Here is a 23,876-nt window from a genome sequence, read left to right as displayed (position 1 = left end):
CCACGACTTACCGTTCTTTGTGCAGCTTCAAATGTCGAACAAAGTTGGAAATTGTTGCGCCTCCGTCTGTAATTTTCTTCCCACATATTTTACAAGTTACAATCCGTTTTTGTTGATACAGCGTTGTCTTTATATCTGAAAATAATAATTTTGGGTATCATCTTTCCAAGGGCTCCATCTGAATTCACTCCTCGACGTTCCTCTGCACTGTCACACACAACTTTTTCTCAGCTGGCACAATTTGATTGGCTGCTGTCCGATTCAAACTGTAATCCGTTAAATGAAGAGTTGATGCGCTGAACACTTTTTTTTAATAGCATAATTTTTAATATTTGGGCTTGGGGAGGGTATCAAGTCAGGTCGAGTCATAAGGCTCAAGTCCAAGTCAAGTCACAAGTCATTGGTGTTAAAGTCAAAGTCGAGTTGCAAGTCATCATATTTGTGACTCTAGTCTGACTCGAGTCCAAGTCATGTGACTAGAGTCCACACCTCTGGTATGTAGTATGTCAGTATGGGTATTCGAACACAAATGATCACATTTGTTATTGTTGAAAAATAACTCCACACACACACACACACATATCCTGGACACAGTTTGTTCTACCCACTCCCTCTCTCTCTCTGAAGCCCAAGCCTAGCTCAAAGCCAGGATGGCCATTAGCTGTCTTGCCAAGGTTGTCTTTTCCCAATTTAAGGTTAGACACTAAGCTCTCACCTCTGGCCTAGCTGCCTCAGGTAAATCTCTCTTAATATTAGCAGCCTGCTGAGTCCCTGGCTGGTTGGTGTAGGAGGGGTTGGAGGGCATACAGCCCTGCTAAACTGGGACTGAGACTGTGGCAGTATTTTTCTCTCTCTTCCACTATATTTCTCTTTATTTTTCTCTCCCTCTATCTTTCTCTCTTTCACTCTTTCTTTCTTCCTTTATCTCTCTCTCTTTCTCTTTCTCTCTTCCTGTATCTATCTATCTCTTCCTCTATCTTTCTCTCTTTCTCTCTTTCTCTCTTCCTTTATCTATCTCTCTCTTTCGCTCTCTTTCTCTCTTCCTGTATCTTTCTCTATCTTTCTCTTTCTCTCTCCCTATCTTTTTCTCTTTCTTTCTCTATCTTTCTCTTTTCCTGTATCTTTCTCTTTCTCTCTTCCTATCTATTTCTCTCTCACTCGCTCTCACTCTTTCTTTCTCTCCTTCCTCCTAGGGATCTCTCTACGGTGACATGCTTTAGTTATCATAGGATCACCATCTGTTGTTTCAACCCCCTGCAGGGACCTAGCGGTCAACTGGTCAAGAGGACCTCTGGCCAACCATGAACTTAATAATGGCTTGAAAAAGTCAGTGTGTGTGCGTGTGCATTTGTGCCTGCATAGTTGCATGTGTTTGGGCATGTGTATTTTTGTTATTTTATTTTCAAAATCCTCAGGAGAATACAGTGTATTTAGAATTCAGCTGATGGCTTTTCATCTCCGTTAATTTATTTCCATGCTGGTCTCCTGATGATGATTGTGATGTCCTCTCACTCTGTTGTCCACGCGAGACCACTGGGGCTGATAGAGTGCTCCTTCTAGCGCTCTTGTGCATGGCTCGACATTAACGCTTGTCCAGGACAAGTAAAAAAAAATGGTTGGACAATAAGATAGACAAGCAAGAATAGACAAGAAACAAGAAACAACAAGAATAGACAAGCATTCCAGGCCAAGAGTGTGCAAAGCTGTCAAGGGAAAGGGTGGCTATTTGAAGAGTCTCAAATATAAAATAGATTTTGATTGGTTAAAAAAAAATTGGTTACTACAAGATGCCAAATGTGTTATTTCATAGTTTTGATGTCTTCACTATTATTCTCCAATGTAGTGAAAATAAAGAAAAACCCTTGAATTAGTAGGTAGTGTACATAAATAAAAAAGTGAGTGAAGTACAGTGCCTGTTGCACACCACGCATCACCAACCTTGAATCTGAACATAGGCACATATCATTTTGAAACAACTTAACCATAAACGTAATTGTTTAAAACCTGTACGTTTTATGTTTTTTTACAAAGCATGTCTTACCTTGCTTCAAAGTAGCCTAGCCAAAATACGACCATAGAAATGTTCAGGGAATTATTTTCTAAACACTTAAATGCCATTGAAACAAGCATTTCTCTCATGCTCTCTTGGTTTTCAAATCAACGTTCTTTAAGCCCTGTTCACACTGCAGGCCTTAATGCTCAAATCAGTTTTGTTTTTCAAATCCCGTTTTGGAATACTGACTGTCCAAACAGCAACCCACGGGGCAGACGTCAGTTCAACGTCTATTTTTGATTTACATTTGGTTGAGTTGTCAACTAACCTGAATTCAATGTGAAATCAATAACCATTTTGAATAAGGTTAAAGTTGGATGAACAAAATAAAATGTTCTGTTACGATTACTTTTTTCAAATCCAATACGTTTCCCACGTTGATTCAACGTCATCACAATGTTTTCCCCCCCAAATGACATAGAAACAACATTGATTCAAACAGTTTTTGCCTCTCAGGAATTTACATGTGATCAAATTGGACTTGAACGTGTTCAGACTGTAGTCATTTGCTGACAATGGCGTGCATTTGTGCAGTGGTGTAGTATGCTCGGTGGTGGTGTTTATGCTTCCTATCGCTCAGAAGTTGTTGTGTAGCAAGCTAAGGTGACAACAATACCTGCAATGGAAGTCTCCCAGTTGCTTTGAATGTTCAAAATCATAGTGTAAGAACACTTTTATAGAGTGACTGAATGCACTGATTCCGAATGCATTTCTCTGTTACTCATGAAGAAATAGAGATTTCAGTCTTGGGTGTGTGGTTCGATGTGGCGGTTACTGATGTTTCCCCCATGAGACACCATAGTAACAAAGCCAATATCACTTCCAGAAATTTTCCAGAATGAATTTAAGATATCTCAAGAAATCTGTTATTAATTCGGACGTTTTTGCCGAGAAGTTTTAGTCGCGCAGTTTTACATCTAGTGTTTGGTGCAGTATTTGTCAAGTAAAACATGTGCGACATGTTGTCCTATGTAAACAAAGTCACTGTATCCTGTGTCAGTGGGCAAGTGAGCATTATCGAAATCAAAACCCAAACCTCTAGTAAGTCCTGACAAACAGTTGTTCTCAAATCTCACAAAACTCTGTTTTGGGAGACACTGACTTTATGACAAATGTGCCTACTTACACATTTTAGAACATTTTGGCATTGGAATAAATGTTTCTGACTAATATCGATGTCACATATGCTGTTTTCAACTAAAGAAGTTGGTTCCTGAGTTCAGTTCTGCTTTAAAGATCCAACTTTCAAAACAAGTTATTTTAAGCTAGCCACAGCAATCAACTAGCTAGCTTGGTAGATGTTTGGCTTGCTAGCACATTCACTAATTTGTTTGAAAATAATTAACAAGCTACCTAGCTACCACATGTGCTTGTCAAGCTGTCAACAGAGTAGCTAGCAAACAACAAGTTATGCCAAATAACAGTCTAAGAATACTTGAGGACAATCTTGAAGATTCAGACAAGTCACATGGCCAGGAATCAGATTTCTTTGAAGGTGGTTTGAAATGTGGTTTGAAATATCTGATTCCATGTGCCTTTTGGCTGTTCAGACTGCATTAAAAAGATCAGATTTGAATCGGATATGCAATTGTTTTTATTTGAGTCACTTCAATCTGCCAGTGCGAACAAGGCGTTTATTGTCCAGCAGCCAAAGGCACAATCCTAGTCATATTAGTGACCTATGCTAGTTGATGCATCTTTGGATTGCTTCATTTCTACAGATTTTTCCACCCCTTCACATGAAAACATTTGTGCATGTGGTAAGGTACAGTACGCTTTTGAGAACAGTGTTTTCCTGCTAATTGCATTTTGGAACATTTGCATGTAGCCTACAGCCATGTGCGCATTGCTGAGCTTATAATATGAAGATAAAAACGATGACAATTTTAAGCTAAATGGTCTGATCTGTTAGATCAGCCTTGTTGCTTTTACATTTTTTGGGATGTGCAGTGGTTGTATGAATTTTTTATCTATTGTCCCAGAACTGTCCCAGAGTCTGTTTTGAACCATGCTAGGCATATTGTTTTGAGACGGGCTTGAATATGCAAAGAGACTACATTTTTGTCTGATTCTCTATGGTAAAAAGATAGTAATGCATTTCATTTTTTGAAGTGTTTCCTTTCATCATGTAAAAATTGTGTTACAGACCTTTATTGGGGGACTTGCGCTTTCGGACAAGTAAAAAAAATATGTCCTACTTATCAAAAGTACAAGTGGCAAAAAAGTGAATGTCAAGCCCTGTTGTGTCATTAGTACCACCACAGACATAGTGCACACAAGGTGCTTGAGGTGCTTAAAGTACTTGAATTTCTCACTCTGAAAAAAAAAGTTTAAAAAAATAAATACCCTGAAAATCAGACATTTTCTCAAGTTAGTACTTGAAAAGTACTTGAATTAAAATGAGAGGAGAACAGAAAATTATAAAATATGTTAATATGAAAAATATTAGAAAAATGTATAGGTCTTTCTTGCACAAAATTAACTTCCAGGCAGACTGAGTTTTATTTTCTCACGTGTTTGGCATTCTGGTTGCCAGGTGAGCTCGCTCATTCCACCCACACATGTCACTCAGCGAGGGAGGTACAGAACTGACTGATTAAGCGTCGCCAAATGTCACATCGATAGCTAAATGCAAATGTAGATTCAATTTTGCCTGGAAGGATATTTATGTTTATCAAAGGGTTTTGTCAGACCCAACCAAGGATGTAGTGGAGGTTAAATGCACGTAGATGCCGCACCTTTTTATTTTGTTAATGATCATTTACCCACTTATTATTGCGTTCCCAGCATTGATCAACACGCAGAAGGCTTCTTGTTCTGAGTTCTAATCCCGCCTACCTCTGAGAACGAGTGGAATCATGAATGATTCACATATGCTAGTTATGTTCGCCTGCTGCCCAGGATTTGCCTTGTTAGCAGCGCATTCATTCACCACTCTGTCCAACCGGAAACTCCGCCCACGACATAGGCCGAGAGGTGAAAAGAACTACCTCAGCCCAGACCTACAGTACAGTGGCAAGTAGCTGAGAGACATCCCTCGACTCCTGCCGTGTCAGCAGACATCCCCCAAACAAACTTCCCCTGACTCTCTGAAAAATGAGGGTACATCTGGTAAATAGCCGCTGATATTTCGGTCAGATGTGTAGCTAGCTAGGTACCTCAAGGGCTCCGGCTATTAGCCAAGTAGCTAGCTATAACTAGCTGGCTAGAGCAGTTGACTGAAATTAAGCTAGCTATAATCAAAAGATGGGCTACTATACGTTCTCATAACAAAATATATTTTATTTATAGAGAGTAGTGAGACAGACAGTGGTGAGTCGGGCTGCAATGATGGAGGCAAAATAGATACACAGAGAGAGGAAGCATTGAAGCAAGCAGGAGAGAGGTTAGTAGTATAGTGGTTCTCAGACTTGGGGTCCGGGACCCATGTGGGGTCCCCTGAGAGAGTCTTTAATCTTATTAAACACATTAATAACTTGTTTCTCTTCAATTGGGTTGACAATGCAACATTTTAGAGTCAAGTAAGGGCCTTTTATGCTGTCAGAAATCACTTTTATGTTATTATGTGTTATTATGTGCTGGGACAGCCTGTGGGACCTAAAATTGAGTGAAATATGAAGACGATGCCTGACCCTGACCCTGAGCCTGCCTGACCACTCTGCCTGCTCCTGACCCTGAGCCTGCCTGACCACTCTGCCTGCTCCTGACCCTGAGCCTGCCTGACCACTCTGCCTGCTCCTGACCCTGCCTGACCACTCTGCCTGCTCCTGACCCTGAGCCTGCATGACCACTCTGCCTGCTCCTGACCCTGAGCCTGCCTGACCACTCTGCCTGCTCCTGACCCTGAGCCTGCCTGACCACTCTGCCTGACCCTGAGCCTGCCTGACCACTCTGCCTGCTCCTGACCCTGAGCCTGCCTGACCACTCTGCCTGCCCCTGAACCTGAGCCTGCCTGAGCACTCTGCCTGACCCTGAGCCTGCCTGACCACTCTGCCTGCTCCTGACCCTGAGCCTGCCTGACCCCTCTGCCTGACCACTCTGCCTGACCCTGAGCCTGCCTGACCACTCTGCCTGCTCCTGACCCTGAGCCTGCCTGACCACTCTGCCTGACCCTGAGCCTGCCTGACCACTCTGCCTGCTCCTGACCCTGAGCCTGCCTGACCACTCTGCCTGCCCCTGACCCTGAGCCTGCCTGACCACTCTGCCTGCCCCTGACCCTGAGCCTGCCTGACCACTCTGCCTGACCCTGAGCCTGCCTGACCACTCTGCCTGCTCCTGACCCTGAGCCTGCCTGACCACTCTGCCTGACCCTGAGCCTGCCTGACCACTCTGCCTGCTCCTGACCCTGAACCTGCCTGACCACTCTGCCTGCTCCTGACCCTGAGCCTGCCTGACCACTCTGCCTGCCCCTGACCCTGAGCCTGCCTGACCACTCTGCCTGACCCTGACCCTGAGCCTGCCTGACCACTCTGCCTGACCCTGAGCCTGCCTGACCACTCTGCCTGCTCCTGACCCTGAGCCTGCCTGACCACTCTGCCTGACCCTGAGCCTGCCTGACCACTCTGCCTGCTCCTGACCCTGAGCCTGCCTGCCGACCTGTACCTTTGCCCCACCTCTGGATTATTAAACCATTGTTAATTCAACGTTGTCTGCATCTGGGTCTTACCTTCATACCTGATAGGAAATAAGCCCCTGTTAGGCTGGAAAAGCAGCGCTGGAAAGACAAGCTATTACAGTTACAACATCAGGCAGTGTTTTCATAAACTTCCTGACACCCGAGTTCTGCCTGCCTGTCCCCTCTGTCACTGGGCTTGGAGCCATGACAGGCATAATATTGTTTTATTTCTCTCTCTCTTCAATGCTCCGGATGAAAGAGGGCTTATCTGAAAGTTTTACCCCGGCTCTACACACATACTGTATGTGTGATCGTACACTCACAAGCATGCACAAACTTAATGCTTTTTGTCCTCAGGAAATATGTGTGTGTGTGCGTGGGTGGGTGTGAAAATGTGCATGCTGCTTATGTGCATGTGCTTGTGTTTTGAACATACTCCCATCACTGTTACTGGAGAGTGTCTGCTTACAGTAATATGGACCTGGGTAATAGAGGGTAAGTCCCTGTCTGTAACGCTACACTCTTCTGAAGTAGTTATCACAGCCAGCTGTGATTGTGTCCCGAGGCATTGTGTGTGTGTGTGTGTGTGTGTGTGTGTGTGTGTGTGTGTGTGTGTGAGTGTCCTTAGGAGCCAGCTGTCTCAGCTAGTTGGTCACACTTAGTATGATTATGGGGAGATTTAAGTCTCACTCACAAATAGAGAGAGAGAGAGAGACAGAGAGAGAGGTGTGTGTACAGTGTAAATATGCAGTGCACATGTCAAGGACAGTGTGTTTGTGTATCTGTCTGTATTTAAATAGTGCTGTATTATAACATTAACAACTGACACACATCCCCTGAAGCACAGGTTTCTGGATAGGGTTATGCATTGTGCTATGAGATCCTGTTGCTCCCCCAGTCCATTAATCATCCATGCACGACATAAAACACAATCACACCAGTCATTATTCATTCATGTACTGTAATGGACAGCTGGCTGGAGGGAATAGAGTCCTTGGTCGCGACATGGATAATGAACCCTACGTGTTTGCACCACAGTTTGTTTGATTTGGTGTTTGTGCGTGCTGGCTGCGTGTCGTGTGTGTGCGTCTACCATCTATTAAGGGTGTGATCCAGGGCCCTTTCATTTGCCGGCTCTGAAATGATCCGTAAATGAATTGGTAATTGATCCCTAGATGATGAATCTAGGATCAATCTTTGTCGTCCTGCTGTCGGGGCCAGAGGCTATTTGATTGGTGATGCTGTCGATACCTGTAATGCCATTCACTTCTATTGACCTTTCTCTCCCAGGCCTGTTAGAGGTAGAGAGTAGTGTAGAGCTCTGGTCGTTATGGCTGGGGTCCAGAGGCTGTGTGTGTGTGTGTGTGTGTGTGTGTGTGTGTGTGTGTGTGTGTGTGTGTGTGTGTGTTTTTGTGTGTTAGAGCTCGCCAACAGGGGACGTTGAGAGCATCACACTCTGCATGTGAGAGCTACCTCAAACTGCTGTTTTCCCCACAATGGTTTGTTTATTATGTTTGTTATATATTCCATTCTATTTATACTTCCTACTCTCTCATTGTTATTGGGTTGCTATGAGGGTAAATGGAGGCAGAAACTACATATCTAAATGAAACCTCATAAATTATTCCTCCACTAAACTTCCCATTGTGCCTTTCTCTCCCTGCCACTCTCTATCTCACTCTCCATCTCTCTCTCTCGTTCTCTCTCTCTATCGCTGCCTATATCTTTCTTCCTCTCTCCCTCTCGCACTTTCTCTCTGTGTTGCAGAACTTTTTGGACAGTTCTGAGACTCAAAGTGTAGTTCTGAGAGTCTAAAAGAACAGAGATTGAATAGTACAATGGAAAGGGAAAGAATAATAAGTATTGGATCTGCTCTGCTACATGGTAAAATCTACTCCGTAGAGTTGTTTTGCAGTTACCATGGGTTCCACTTCTATCCCCTAGGAGTCATCTTGTCAGATGGGAGTTAAAAGCTTTTTTTCATTCCAAGTAGCTCTCTATTTCCCCCTCCTTTCAGTTTTCAATTTCCAGTCCAGATTGTATGTTTTCTCTGAAAACATTTTAACCAGTATGTTTCTCCTCAGTAATTGTGAATGCTTTACCAAAGTGAAGTAACCAAGCAGAGATAGGCTAGATGCATTAGCACAGGCTTTTTAGGACTATTTCTGTCATCATGAGTGGTTAATTTTACTAGTACTGTGTGTGTGTAACTACTACCGTAACATGAAATGCAATTACTACTAAATCTCAGGTACGCTAAAAGCATATCACCAAGTCATTGTCTCTCTGACCCCCATTGACGTCTTTACTGCTGTGTACAAACATGTGACAGTATCAATATACCGTACTGTATGTTGCTCTGGAGAAGAAAATCTGCTAAAGGACTACGGTTGCAAAGGGTCAGAAATGTTCCAGTAAATCTCCGGAATTCTAGGTGGCATATTGTGGCATATTTTGGTTAAACTATCTCCAATTCAATCAACCCTCTGCATGCACAGTGCATTCTTCCATCACATGTACAGCTGATACTCAAGATCTTGCTCACTAATGAGATGATATTGAGCCCACACTACTACACTGTCTGAGCCAAGGACTACATGCTTTCTGGTTGGTTTTGTTTACAATACTGGTTGGGGTGAATATATTTTATATGACGTACTTGTTTTTTTGTTAACTAGTAAATAGTAGCCTACAGAAAAGTGTGTTTAAATCATTTCTATGTTAACAATTTCTGCTAGTTAGTTTTGCTACCATGTGGGTTTTAGCCTGCTTGAGCCTGCTAACTGAGGAGTGTTAATTCACCTGTTTCCATACATGGGGTGGCAAGTAGCCTTGTGGTTAGATTGTTGGACTACTAACCGAAAGGTTGCAAGATCTAATCCCTGAACTGACAAGGAAAAAATCTGTTGTTCTCTCCCTGAACAAGGCAGTCAACCCACTGTTCCTAAGCCATCATTGAAAAACCGACTTGCCTAGTTAAATAAAACATGTTTCATTTAAAAATATATCTTACAAAAGAGTTGTTAAATCTAACTGCTTAAATATTTACCTGTACATGGATTATTATTTTTTTGTTACAGGCACTATCTGATGTGTGGAGACATTTCACTGCAGCTAATGTAGAAGGAAAAGCTGTGTACATTTACAAATACTGTGCCAAATCACATGTGAAGAATGCAACAAAGATGCAGAATCATCTGGCCAAGTGCATAAAGTTCCCTCAGAGCTCACAACAAGCAACCTCTGACAAAAGTCCCTCTACTTCTATTCGAGGTGAAAATGATGAATCAGACACCTTATCGATAGCAACAGCTCATGGTCCTCCTGGAATCATAATTTCTTTTGACTCAATGGAGGAACGTAGTAAGAGAAATGCTGAGGAATGTCTTGCTCGAGCTGTGTATGCAACTGGTTCACCTCTGATGCTCACAGGCTATGTGTGTTGGAAGAAATTTCTGAATGTTCTTCATCCAACATACACCCCTCCAACCAGACATTTTATTTTATTTATCTGTTATTTTACCAGGTAAGTTGACTGAGAACACGTTCTCATTTGCAGAAACGACCTGGTGAATAGTTACAGGGGAGAGGAGGGGGATGAATGAGCCAATTGTAAACTGGGGATTATTAGGTGACCGTGATGGTTTGAGGGCCAGATTGGGAATTTAGCCAGGACACCGGGGTTAACACCCCTACTCTTACGATAACTGCCATGGGATCTTTAATGTCCTCAGAGAGTCAGGACACCCATTTAACGTCCCAGCCGAAAGACAGCACCCTACACAGGGAAGTGTCCTGGGGCATTGGGATATTTTTTGTTTGTTTTTAAACCAGAGGAAAGAGTGCCTCCTACTGGCCCTCCAACACCACTTCCAGCAGCATCTGGTCTCCCATCCAGGAACTGACCAGGACCAACCCTGCTTAGCTTCAGAAGCAAGTATGTAGGGTGGTATGCTGCTGGCAACATGCTTTATCTACAAATTTGCTGGATGCAGAGTTCAACAGAGTTCAAGTGAAGGTCAAGCAAATCATAGAGAAAGCAGACTGCATTGCAATCATATCTGATGGGTGGTTGAATGTTCATGGGCAAGGAATAATTAACTACATCATCTCCACCCCTCAACCAGTATTCTACAAGAGCACAGACACAAGGGACAACAGACACACTGGTCTCCACATTGCAGATGAGCTGAAGGCAGTCATCAATGACCTTGGACCACAGAAGGTATTTGCACTGGTGACAGACAATGCTGTGAAGATGAAGGCTGCTTGGTCTAAAGTGGAGGAGTCCAACCCTCACATCACACCCATTGGCTGTGCTGCTCATGCATTGAATCTGCTCCTCAAGGACATCATGACACTGAAAACAATGGATACACTCTACAAGAGAGCCAAGGAAATGGTTAGGTATGTGAAGGGTCATCAAGTTATATTAGCAATCTACCTCACCAAGCAAAGTGAGAAGAATAAGAGCCCCACATTGAAGCTGCCCAGCAATGGCCTTATCACAGTCTGCCGATATGGACAGCCCCATCAAGAGGATCCTCCTGGATGATTTATTTTGGGAGAGAGGAGTAAGCAGCCTGAAACTCCTGAAACCTATAGCAGTAGCCATTTCATGGATTGAAGGAGACAATTCCATCCTGTCTGATGTTCAGACTCTGCTTGCAGATGTAAGAGAAGAAATCTGTACTGCCCTGCCCACTTCACTGTTGCTCCAAGCAGAGGAAACTGCACTTCTGAAATACATCAAAAAGCATAAAGACTTCTGCCTGAAGCCCATACACGCCACAGCGTACATGTTGGACCCCAAGTATGCTGACAAGAGCATCCTGTCTTGTGCAGAGATCAATAAGGCCTATGGTGTCATCACTACCGTGTCTCACCACCTTGGCCTGGATGAGGGCAAGGTTCTTGGCAGTCTGGCGAAGTACACTTCCAAGCAAGGGCTTTGGGATGGAGATGCAATATGGCAGTCGTGCCAACATATCTCATCAGCCACCTGGTGGAAGGGATTTTGTGGATCTGAGGCTCTTTCCCGTGTTGCCTCCATCATCCTCCAAATCCCACCAACATCAGCCACCTCAGAGAGCAACTGGTCTTTGTTTGGGAACACACACACCAAAGCATGCAACAGGCTGACCAATACAAGGGTTGAAAAATTGGTGGCCATCCAGGCAGATGTGAAGCTTTTTGAGCCTGACAACGAGCCATCCTCAACAAGGAAAGTGGACAGTGACAGTGAAGATGAGGCCTCAGAGTCTAATGTTCAAGAGGTGGACATTGAGGTCTTGGGAGAAGACTGGGGTCTGAGAGGAAGACTACCAAAGCTTTAGACTATCATATTACAGATGTATGTTGAAAATGTTTTTGGGAGATGTGATGGATCATTGGGGATCATTCAATATTCACTTTCTTTTGTTGTTCAGTAAAATCATCCCATGTGAAGAGTCAACTCATTTAATTAATGTTCAATTCGTAACTAAAATGTTTTTATTTTATTTCTATTGGAAGGATTTAATCATTTGCAATTATGTCTACTTATGATAATATATTATCTACTTATGATAATATATTTATGTTTCTGTCTCCATATGATATGGTAAGTATATCCAATGCAAAAAACATCTACATTTAAATGGTATTAATATTAATGTGCATATATTTCCATTAATTCCCATACATTCCCGTTAATTCCCACGGAAAGTTTCCACCTCTGAATATTCCCCAAAATGTGCAACCCTATAAAGGACTGAAATGTAATAGCAATTAAGTATCCAGCTATATGGACATTCAAAGTTCATTAGAGAGTAATTAATGAACAGAGTCAGCAGTAACCAACAGAGAACAACAGAGAGCACTAGTCTACCTGGGGTGGCAGGTACTCTAGTGGGTGGCAGGTAGCCTAGTGGTCAGAGAGTTGGGCCAGAAACCAGAAGGTTGCTAGATCAAATCCCTGAGCTGACAAGGTAAAAATCTGTTGTTCTGACCCTGAACATGGCAGTTAACATGGCAGTCATTGTAAATAGGAAGTTGTTCTTAACTAACTTGCCTAGTAAAAACAAGACCTTCAGTAAAACCAACCTTCAATTATGATCATTAAATTGTATATGAATACAAAAGCAGTGAATGTTCTACAATGCTCTTTGTAACTTGACTTGAGTACGAATAACATTGTTTTTAATTTTTCACCTTGTAAAGAACATTGTAGAATGTTATCTGCTGTTGTATTCATATTGTGTTGATGACCCATTTAAGAAAATAGGTTGTCTGAGTGAACATTACCATGAAAATGTGACAATGTTGTTTATTTGCTTCAAAAACACAGTTGTTGAGGAAAGAAAAAACATCTAATTCAGGTCTATGAATGTTGAAATGGAGAAATAAAACCTTGAAACCTTTTTAGAAGCTGTATCAGAGAGGCCCCCAGGGGAGAGAGCAGCTTCGTGAACCAGACTGACTGATAAGCAGCTCAATGACTAGAAACTGTCTCTTATCTTATCTCTCCCCCCTCTCTCTCTCTCTCTCTTTCTCTCTCTCCCTCGCTCTCTTCAACCTGTTATTGAGAGTGTCAATGATTCCCCTCCTTACCATTGCCAGGGGCCTTGAAGTAGTGGCAGCTGCAGCATCAAACCTCTTAGGATTTTCTACATATTCTGCATTTTCCCCTCCAGCCCTCCAACCTCATATCTCTGCTCTCTCACATGTAATGGCGACGGAGTAAAACGAATATGACAATATTGATGTTATTTCAACAAAGCTCATTGGAGCAGACATGTCTCCTCACAGGCATCTGCTTGCTCTCTCTCTCGCTCTCTCTCTCGCTCTCTCTCTCTCCACATACTTTTGTGTGTGTGTGTAGAGAGAGACAATTTAAAAATAATAATATATATATTATATATATATATACAAAAGTATGTATGTGGACACTACTTCAAATGAGTGGATTCGGCTATTTCAGCCACTGACAAGTGTATTAAATCGAGCACACAGCCATGCAATCTCCAGAAACAAACATTGGCAGTAGATTGGCCTTAGCTCAGTGACTTTCAATGTGGCACCGTCATAGGATGACACCTTTCCAACAAGTCAGTTTGTTTCTGCCCTGCTAGAGCTGCCCCGGTCAACTGTAAATGCTGTTATTTTGAGGATCAACAAAGGCTCAGTCTCAAAGTGGTAGGCCCCACAAGCTCACAGAACGGGACTGCAGAGTGCTGAAGGGCATAAAAATCGGCTCAACCAATGTTCCCTCTTTTCTTTTTGGGCACTGAGCAAATTTCAGGTCTGCTGAGTGCAAACTTGAATGTTGAGAAAATTCTGTTCAAAAGTTTTAACAGTTGCCAAGTATCATATCTTTGTACTCCCTGACAAAGGCCATACAGCCGAAACGCGTTAGAGTTTTTAAACTTTGTTTCCATTGAACATGCTATACAAATAAAGGCATTCTAATTCATTATATGAAGAGTGCCTTGGTCCTCCTTTCTTTTTGAAGGCTACTGTGGCTATTTGATCATAATGTAGGCCTACCATAGTGGCATACCATCTAAAACAATGGAGAAAATGCATCCAATGAACATTTTAACATGGAAATAGCTGTTCTATCATTCTGCCTACAGCATCAGCCAATGTGTGGTGTTCAATGTAGGCCTACATTCCATAAAAACATACAGGGCTTGACATTAACTTGTTTATCCACTTGTCCTTCAGACAACTGAAAATGTTGCTGTGTTATTTGATGCAAGAAATCACTTTACAAAATAAAATGCATTATTATTCCCATAACATTATTACATTGAATCAGACAAATTAAGCTACCCTCTGCCTACTGGCTACTTAGCTTATTCAAGCCTGTCTCAAAATACAACACTGCCCCTTTAAGACAAAAAAAAGCTCCTTACTTGACTTGCTTTTCAAAGAGCTTTTCAAAGATGTCTAGAAATGTACATGTTTTGTGCTCTTGTGGTAAGCAATCACTCCCCGTTTGCTGACTACAAATGATCTTTAACTGGGCTAGTAACTCAAAACTATCAGATATGAACAAAATGTGCACATGTAGCTACATGCAGCTTTCAGTTTGTTCTGAAAACAAGTGCATCTACTCACGACCACTCATGCTGTAAACACTGTCCAGTTCAAAGTAAATGGCACAGATCCATATATGGCAATAGTCTATTTGCATATAGGCATACTGCAGCTCTGATTGTTTATGCCGCACCGGTCTGTGTAGATTACGGGCAGAGTAGTGCGTGTCATTGCATAGTTAATTTTGTTTTGGTAAGTTTTTCTTTTCTTAGTCAACCTTGTGTTCTTTTTCTTTGTGTTCTTGAACGTAGCCCTGTTTCTTTGTGTTCTGGAACGTAGCCCTGTCTTTCATTTTTGATCATTGATTTCACCTGTGTTCGTTTCTCACCTGGTCTCATCAGCTCCCTATTTAGTTCAGTTCTTTCTGTTTGTATGGTTGTGAGGTATTGTTTGTTTTTGATTGCCTACCTGTGTTTGACCATTGCCTGCAAGTGACCACGATTCCTGCCTTCTGCGAAGGCTTAGTAAACATCTGTTGCACTCTGCGTGTGAATCTACACCTTTTTCTCCCTGAGTATTCATTACAGATGGTGCCTGCCTCTGATGGTCAGTCTCAGCAGCAGACTGAGGGTCCGCCTCTCAACATCCCTCCGCTCTCTCTTTCCTCCACTGACACTGACCAAAAAGTGACACCGTCCTCCAGCTGTTGGCAAAAGTCGAGTCGCAATATCACAATATTTCTGCCTCATGCACAAATTCATATTACTCCTATGAACAGAGAAAGTTAAATATTTCTCGATATAAAAAAGATCCAAGCCGCTAATAATAACAACAACACAAGCCTATAGATACACTTTCCTATTCATTCATAACTGCTGCACTGCTTGTTGTAGCGCTGAGTGGAAATAGGAAGAACACGCATTTTATGTCTTATAAAAGTATTGAATACAACGTGTTGACAGTGCTGTGTTCCTTGACAGTCTCTCTCTAGTCATGGTTTTAAATGTGTTTGTAACAAATCTCCTCGTCGTCTGAGGAAGAGTAGTCAAGATCGGACCAAAATGCAGCGTGGTACGTGTCCATGTTAATATTTATTTGAACTCAGAACACTAAGACAAAATAACAAAAATAGACCAACACGAAACAGTTCTGTCTGGTGCAGAACACAGAGACAGAAAACAGAATGCCCACCCCAACTCACGCCCTGACCAAACTAAAAATAGAGACATAAAAAAGGAACTAAGGTCAGGACGTGACAGTTTTGAAATCTCACAGTATTAACTTTGCTGTAGCTTTCTTTTATGCCTGCTACGTTACTGCAGACACAGTAAACTGAGCCATCTGATTGGCCAGCGGTTGGCCTATAGTGCTCTTGAATTACTTAGGAACATTGGTCGCAACTCAACAATCATCTAATTGGTATTTGCAGCTAGAAGCTAATGATCCTCTGTGGCCAAATCATAATTTCTGGTGAAGTAGCCTATTTTGAATGATTTTTTACATTTCTGTATAGACAGAGGAGTAAGCTAATTAGGCTATATCATTTGTACAATTTAATTAAATTGACTTTAGGGAAAGCTTAGCATCCCCTAGCCTTATGGACACACCGCCTATGCCTTTTAAAGTGGCATAAACACAACAGAGTCATGATGTTTTCATCTGATTGTCACTTAACAAAGGCGCTCCTGTAGACTACTGGTACACATTCGTTCACTCACAAAATAATGTCAGTATCCAAACCCCGACAGTGCACTGTCCAGCCGCAATTTGATGAATGGAAAGAGACAGCTGTTATAAAACACCATGTGTACTGTAATGACGTTCTGTGATTGTCGTTAGGCCTGCACTTGTAGCCTGAATTGATGCGTCCACTGTTTCCCACACACGCCTCGCTCTTATCTCAGTCTTGTCCGCGAGCATCTAGTCCACTCATCTCCGACCTTGATAAAATGTAAGTGTTTTCCTCAAACCACGTACTGCCGCTGTGTATTTGACAACAGATTATGCCTGTAAAATATACTGCCTCCGCTGAAAAGAGCATGCTAGGTTTATTTCATTACAGGCCTAACCCGCTAACCTGTTTGTGTGTTTGTTTGTGTGAGTGTGTATGTGTGTAACATTAATCTAACATGAAAAATGCCACAAGGGACCTGCTGGAATCTCTCTCACTCTCTCTCTCTCTCTCTCTCTCTCTCTCTTTCCTTTTCCCAACCCTCTCTCTCCCTCCCTCTCTCTCTCTGTCCATCCCCCTCCTCTCTCTCTCTTTCTCCTATCCCTCCATCCTTCCCTCTCTCCCTCTCTCTCTCTCTCTCTCTCCCTTTCCTCCATCCCTCTCTCTCTTTTCTCCCTCTCTCCTTCTCTCCGACAGTGCAGGCCAGGCAGTAAGACTACGAGGGGACATTATCAGTCCGCCAGGTCGTTCATTATGAAGTGTTGTTCTACATTACTTTAACAGTACCCTTACTGTAGATTAGTGTTTTATGACCGCCATTATCCTGCAGCAGTTTGTAACTCTGTTAAAGAGGATTTAGCACTAGGGCTTGATGGCGCCTCCACCTCATCTCCGCTCCTCCCAACTTGTTTCCTACAGTACTCCTCATCCAGAGGGAGACAGACTGGGGAGGAGAGAGACAGACTGGGGAGGTGGGAGAGAGACAGACTGGGGAGGTGGGAGAGAGACAGACTGGGGAGGTGGGAGACAGACTGGGGAGGAAGGAGACAGACTGAGGAGGAAGGAGACAGACTGAGGAGGAAGGAGACAGACTGGGGAGGAAGGAGACAGACTGGGGAGGAAGGAGACAGACTGGGGAGGAAGGAGAGAAACTGGGGAGGTGGGAGAGAGACTGGGGGAGAGAGACAGATTGGGGAGGAGGGAGACAGACTGGGGAGGTGGGAGAGAGACTGGGGAGGAGGGAGACTGACTGGGGAGGAGGGAGAGGGCAGGGGAGGAGGGAGACTGAGTGTGGAGGAGGGAGACTGACTGGGGAGGAGGGAGAGGACAGGGGAGGTGGGAGAGAGACTGGGGAGGAGGAGAGAGCAGGGGAAAGGCAGCCTGCAGCCTCAGGACCAGGGTTTTGGGCTGGAAATCAGATTTATTGGACTAAATATCAAACTTCTTTTGATGTTTTTTTCTTGTCCCTTGCCTGTTTAAAAAAAAGTTATTATTAATCTTACCATCTACTCATAGAATGTGTGCACTTGAATGTTCTGTACAAACATTGTCTGATGTTTTTACATTTAGTTTGAATGAAAAGGTACTCGAAGGTTCACACGATCGATACTCAACGCTAAATGAATTAGGAGGACATAAAAAGATGAGAGAAACTGTATCACAATTCCAGGGGGTCAGAAGTTTACATACACTAAGTTGACTGTGCCTTTAAACAGCTTGGAAAATTCCAGAAAATGATGTCATGGCTTTAGAAGTTTCTGATAGGCTAATTGACATAATTTGAGTCAATTGGAGGTGTAGCTGTGGATGCATTTCAAGGCCTACCTTCAAACTCAGTGCCTCTTTGCTAGACATCATAGGAAAATCAAATGAAATCAGCCAAGACCTCAGATAAAAATGGTAGACCTCCACAAGTCTGGTTCATCCTTGGGAGCAATTTCCAAATGCCTGAAGGTACCACGTTCATCTGTACAAACAATAGTACGCAAGTATAAACACCATGGGACCACACAGCCTTCACACTGCTCAGGAAGGAGACACGTTCTGTCTCCTAGATATTAACGTACTTTGGTGTGAAAGTGTAAATCAATCCTAGAAGAATAGCTAAGGACCTTGTGAAGATGCTGGAGGAAACGGGTACAAAAGTATCTATATCCACAGTAAAACAAGTCCTATATCGACATAACCTAAAAGGCTGCTCAGCAAGGAAGGAGCCACTGCTCCAAAACCGCCATAAAAAAGCCAGACTACGGTTTGCAACTACACATGGGGACAAAGATCGGACATTTTGGAGAAATGTCCTCTGGTTTGATGAAACAAAAATAGAACTGTTTGGCCAAAAAAGGGGGATGCTTGCAAGCTGAAGAACACCATCCCAACCGTGAAGCATGGGGGTGGCAGCATCATTTTGTGGGGGTGCTTTGCTGCAGGAGGGACGGGTGCACTTCACAAAATAGATGGCATCATGAGGGAGGAAAATGATGTGGATATATTGAAGCATCATCTCAAGACATCACTCTGGAAGTTCAATCTTGGTCTCAAATGGGTCTTCCAAATGGACAATGACCCCAAGCATATTTCCAAAGTTGTGGCAAAATGGCTTAAGGACAACAAAGTCAAGGTATTGGAGTAAAGCACTGACCTCAATCCTATAGAAGATTTGTGGGCAAAACTGAAAAAGCGTGTGCGAGCAAGGAGGCCTACAAACCTGACTCAGTTACATCAGCTCTGTCAGGAGGAATGGGCCAAAATTCACCCAACTTATTGTGGGAAGCTTGTGGAAGGCTACCCGAAACATTTGACCCAAGTTAAACAATTGAATGGCATTGCTACCAAATACTCATTGAGTGTATGTAAACTTCTGACCCACTGGGAATGTGATGAAAGAAAATAAAAGCTGAAATAAATAATTCTCTACTATTATTCTGACATTTCACATTCTTAAAATGAAGTGGTGATCCTAACTGACCTAAGACAGGAAATGTTTAGGATTAAATGTCAGGAATTGTGAAACTGAGTTTAAATGTATTTGGCTAAGGTGTATGTTAACTTCCCCCTTCAACTGTGCATGCGTATGAGGAGTGTGGGTTGACCCATTAACATTGGTTTGAGAGAACATACATTTTCTTTCACTAAAATCTCAGCTATATCCTTTCAAATGAAAGCAGAACTACAAGTGGTTGAGAGAAATGGGAGGATGAAAAGTAGAGAAACCGAAAAGCGGAAGTATATGCGTATGAGGGTCCATTAATATTGGTTGGAGAGAACATTAGGGAGAGGCTTTTGTTGTTGTTGCTCTGTGTTAATTCCACTGCATTGGTTGGTATTGAACAGAAAAATAAACTCGTTTTTTTCTAGGGCCCATAGGCAATTTGTCCAAGTAAGTATAACGCTTACACTGAGCGCACCTGCTTTACAAACGTTTCAGTAGGAGTTGGATTCAATCAGTGCCATATGTACACCATAAGAGATTTTGCAGAAGAATAGTAATTTTCTAAATGTGTTGTGTTTTCTACTCTGACTGCATTTCCTGTTACCTCTAACAGTTTTCCATCATTTGTGTGTCTCTATTCCAGATCCTTGGTGGATTAATGATTAAACGGCTCGGACTGTGAATGAACCAGACGTGTGCCTCTAGTCTCCATCATCATCCAGAATGCATCGTAGGAGGACCATGAAGGGGCTCGCCCCACAGACCCCAGCCCAGGAACAGTAACCTCCGTCTGGGTCCCACCCCACCCGGATGGCCTCCCAACCCCCCTGTGAGGCAGCTCGCCCCCGCCCAGCAGAGGAGCAGCCGAGGCTCTTCACCCCCATCTCTCCCCTTGCTTCAGCCGTAGCTCCAGCCCTCGCTCTGCTCTGTCCATCTCTGGAATGAAGACAGCCAGTAGGGCCAGGCCCCGCTCCCCTAGCCCCCGGCCCCGACCACCACGCTCCCCCAGCCCTGGCCCTCAGCTCGTCCAGATGAGACGCTACAGGCCTGGGGTTGGGGTGTACCCCTTCCTGTTCCCCTCGGTCATCAGCGCTCTGCCGCTGGCTAACCGGTCGGGTTCTCCCCCAGCTCCGAGGCTGCTGGTCCAGCAGCCCTCCAGCAGCGTTAATACTCCGTCGCCTGCAGGTGAGTCCTGTCTGCAGACTGCAGCGCAGTGTCCTGTCCGGTTTGGGGCTTTCAGTTAAGAAGCAGCCACTTAAGTGGAATGGATTGAGGTAGTTTAGATAGTTTAGTTGATTAAGTAGCCCCATATGCAAGCCCTCCTCAGCTTCTTCTAAATTATACATCAGTCTATTTTTCTGAATTCACTGGTTAACTAAAACACCCAGGGAGTCAGTCAGCTGTTCTGAGGTAGGAGTTGAACGAGAAGAGAGAGTAGAGGAAATCAGGCAGACTGATAAACATATCAGCAAGTAGATAATTAAGCAATAAGGCCCGAGGGGGTGTGGTATATTGCTAATATACCACGGCTAGGCACTGTTCTTATGCACAATGCAACGCGGAGTGCCTGGACACAGCCCTTAGCCGCGGTATATTGGCAATATATCACAAACCCCCGAGGTGCCTTATTGCTACTATAAACTGGTTACCAACGTAATTAGAGCGGTAAAAATACATGTTTTGTCATAGCAATGATACGGTCTGATATACCATGGCTGTCAGCCAATCAGCATTCAGGGCTCGAACCACCCAGTTTATAATTCTGATTTAAACGCAGAGCCGTAGAGCAGCAGATGATATTCACACTGTAATTGGCCCCTAGTGTCTGCACCACACCGATGAGACACAGTGTGTGTGTGTGTGTGTGTGTGTGTGTGTGTGTGTGTGTGTGTGTGTGTGTGTGTGTGTGTGTGTGTGTGTGTGTGTGTGTGTGTGTGCGAGCGTGGGTGTGTCAAAATATCACAGCTGCAGGGACATTTTGACAGTCAGTTTCTTTGCATTGTGTTCCCCACCTTTGTGCCACTGTTTCCTAAACCTTCTCCTCCACTCTGATCCTCTGAACCCACAACCCTGCTCCAACATTGAAAACATCTGGCAGCTCCAGCAGCACCACCCCAGGGGGAAGCTCACTCTGCCAACCCAGAGAGGAGGCACTCTGAGGCAGCCTGAGCCCGCTCCTTTCTCCCTCTGGGGTGTGGAGCTCCAGTGAGCTCTGACTGTAGTGTAAATAATAATAACAGCATGGGAATGTCATGTCACTGCAATTATTTGGAGTTCATTCTCTTAATCTCTCCATCTCTCACTCTCCCTCTCTCACTTTTTCTTTATTTCTCTCTCTCCCTCTCGCTTTCCATCTCTCTCTTTTTCTCAGTAGCTACATGTTCTGTTTGTCAAGCTGTTCATACTGTTACATTTCTGCTTTTTAGACTGTTTATTCTCTGTATCTGTATTCAAGTCTAATGGTCACCTGTGCAGAATTGGATAATTAAATCCTCAAAATGAAATATACAGAAATGATTGAAAGCAGCATTATGTTATTTACATGGACAGCAAGTTAGGAGATGTAGGCCTGTATGAAATTCATATAACATTTATAGGTAAAGTCAATGGTCAGACAAAAGTTGAGATGAAGAATGGGGCAACAACAAACATCAAACCATGAAACATAAAGGACGTAACAGATAAAACAGCTCTAACTCTGGAGTCTTCCTTTATGTCATTGATTGAAGCTCAAAACTTTTTTCTTAGACACCGTTTGGAGAAAAATTAACATACACATCAACTTCTTTCTGATATAAAATGTGTCTGAACTTTTGACGTTGAGAGAAGTGAGATGAGGTTCTACTGTCATCAGTCTAGTTGTTTATTGCCAGACTCCCTTGGGTGGGTCTCCAGATCGACATATACTGTTGTTTGTACTCTTGTTTGGTGGTGGTCAGGTACTCCCTCTGGACCCCTCCTCTCTATCTCATGTACCCCTACACTACACTAAACCTCCCTCTCTCTATCTCATGTACCCCTACACTAACCTCCCTCTCTCTTTCTCATGTACCCCTACACTAAACCTTCCTCTCTCTCTCTCTCTATCTCATGTACCCCAACACTAAACCTCCCCTCTCTCTCATGTACCCCTAGACTACACTAAACCTCCCCTCTCTCTCTATCTCATGTACCCCTAGACTACACTAAACCTCCCCTCTCTCTATTTCATGTACCCTACACTAAACCTCCCCTCTCGCTCTCTATCTCATGTACCCCTAGACTACACTAAACCTCCCTCTCTCTCTATCTCATGTACCCTACACTAAACCTTCCTCTCTCTCTCTATCTCATGTACCCTACACTAAACCTCCCTCTCTCTCTCTCTCTCTCTCTCTCTCTCTCTCATGTACCCCTAGACTACACTAAACCTCCCCTCTCTCTATCTCATGTACCCCTAGACTACACTAAACCTCCCCCTCTCTCTATCTCATGTACCCCTAGACTACACTAAACCTCCCCTCTCTATCTCATGTACCCTACACTAAACCTCCCCTCTCTCTCTCTATCTCATGTACCCCTAGACTACACTAAACCTCCCCTATCTCTCTATCTCATGTACCCCAACACTAAACCTCCCTCTTTCTCTATCTCATGTACCCCTACACTAAACCTCTCTCTCTCTCTCTCACTCTCTCTCTCTCTCCCTCTCTCTATCTCTCAGTGGGTGTTTGCAGGGAATTCCTCTCCTCACTCCACACCCTAGGGAGCTCCAGTGACACAGTCAAGATCAGGAGTGTGAGTGGAGTATAGAGAGATCATAGTCAAACCAACTCACATAGACACTCTCTGTTGTAGAGTTTTTTTCTCCAATTTCCTTTATTTTGCCAGGTAAGTTAATTGAGAACACAATATACACACTTGTCCATGCTCTTGTACACTAAATCATGTACTGCTACAGGATGGATTGAGTTCGATGTTAAAATGTGGCTATTGATACTGTATGTGTAGCCTGGTGGAACCGATATGGGCTTCAGTATGGTTTAAAAACAAGACATTTCTCAGCATGTTAAAGGCGGAGGTCTGGATCCTGTCTTCTCCAACATTATATTTTCCACCTTTCTTTATGTCTGTCAGAGTTTTCTTGCTCTGGGCACTTTCTCTCTCTCCATCCCTCTATCTCTCCATCCCCACTCCACCAGGCTGACAGGTGGGTTACCTTATCTCTCTCACTCTCCATCCCTCCATCTCTCCATCCCCACTCCACCAGGCTGACAGGTGGGTTACCTTATCTCTCTCTCTCTCCATCCCTCCATCTCTCCATCCCCACTCCACCAGGCTGACAGGTGGGTTACCTTATCTCTCTCTCTCCATCCCCACTCCACCAGGCTGACAGGTGGGTTACCTTATCTCTCTCTCTCTCCATCCCTCCATCTCTCCATCCCCACTCCACCAGGCTGACAGGTGGGTTACCTTATCTCTCTCTCTCTCCATCCCTCCATCTCTCCATCCCCACTCCACCAGGCTGACAGGTGGGTTACCTTATCTCTCTCTCTCTCCATCCCTCCATCTCTCCATCCCCACTCCACCAGGCTGACAGGTG

The sequence above is a fragment of the Oncorhynchus tshawytscha genome, linkage group LG13, assembly GCF_018296145.1.
Source record: "Oncorhynchus tshawytscha isolate Ot180627B linkage group LG13, Otsh_v2.0, whole genome shotgun sequence".
Taxonomy (NCBI): domain Eukaryota; kingdom Metazoa; phylum Chordata; class Actinopteri; order Salmoniformes; family Salmonidae; genus Oncorhynchus; species Oncorhynchus tshawytscha.
This window is presented reverse-complemented; position numbering follows the sequence as displayed.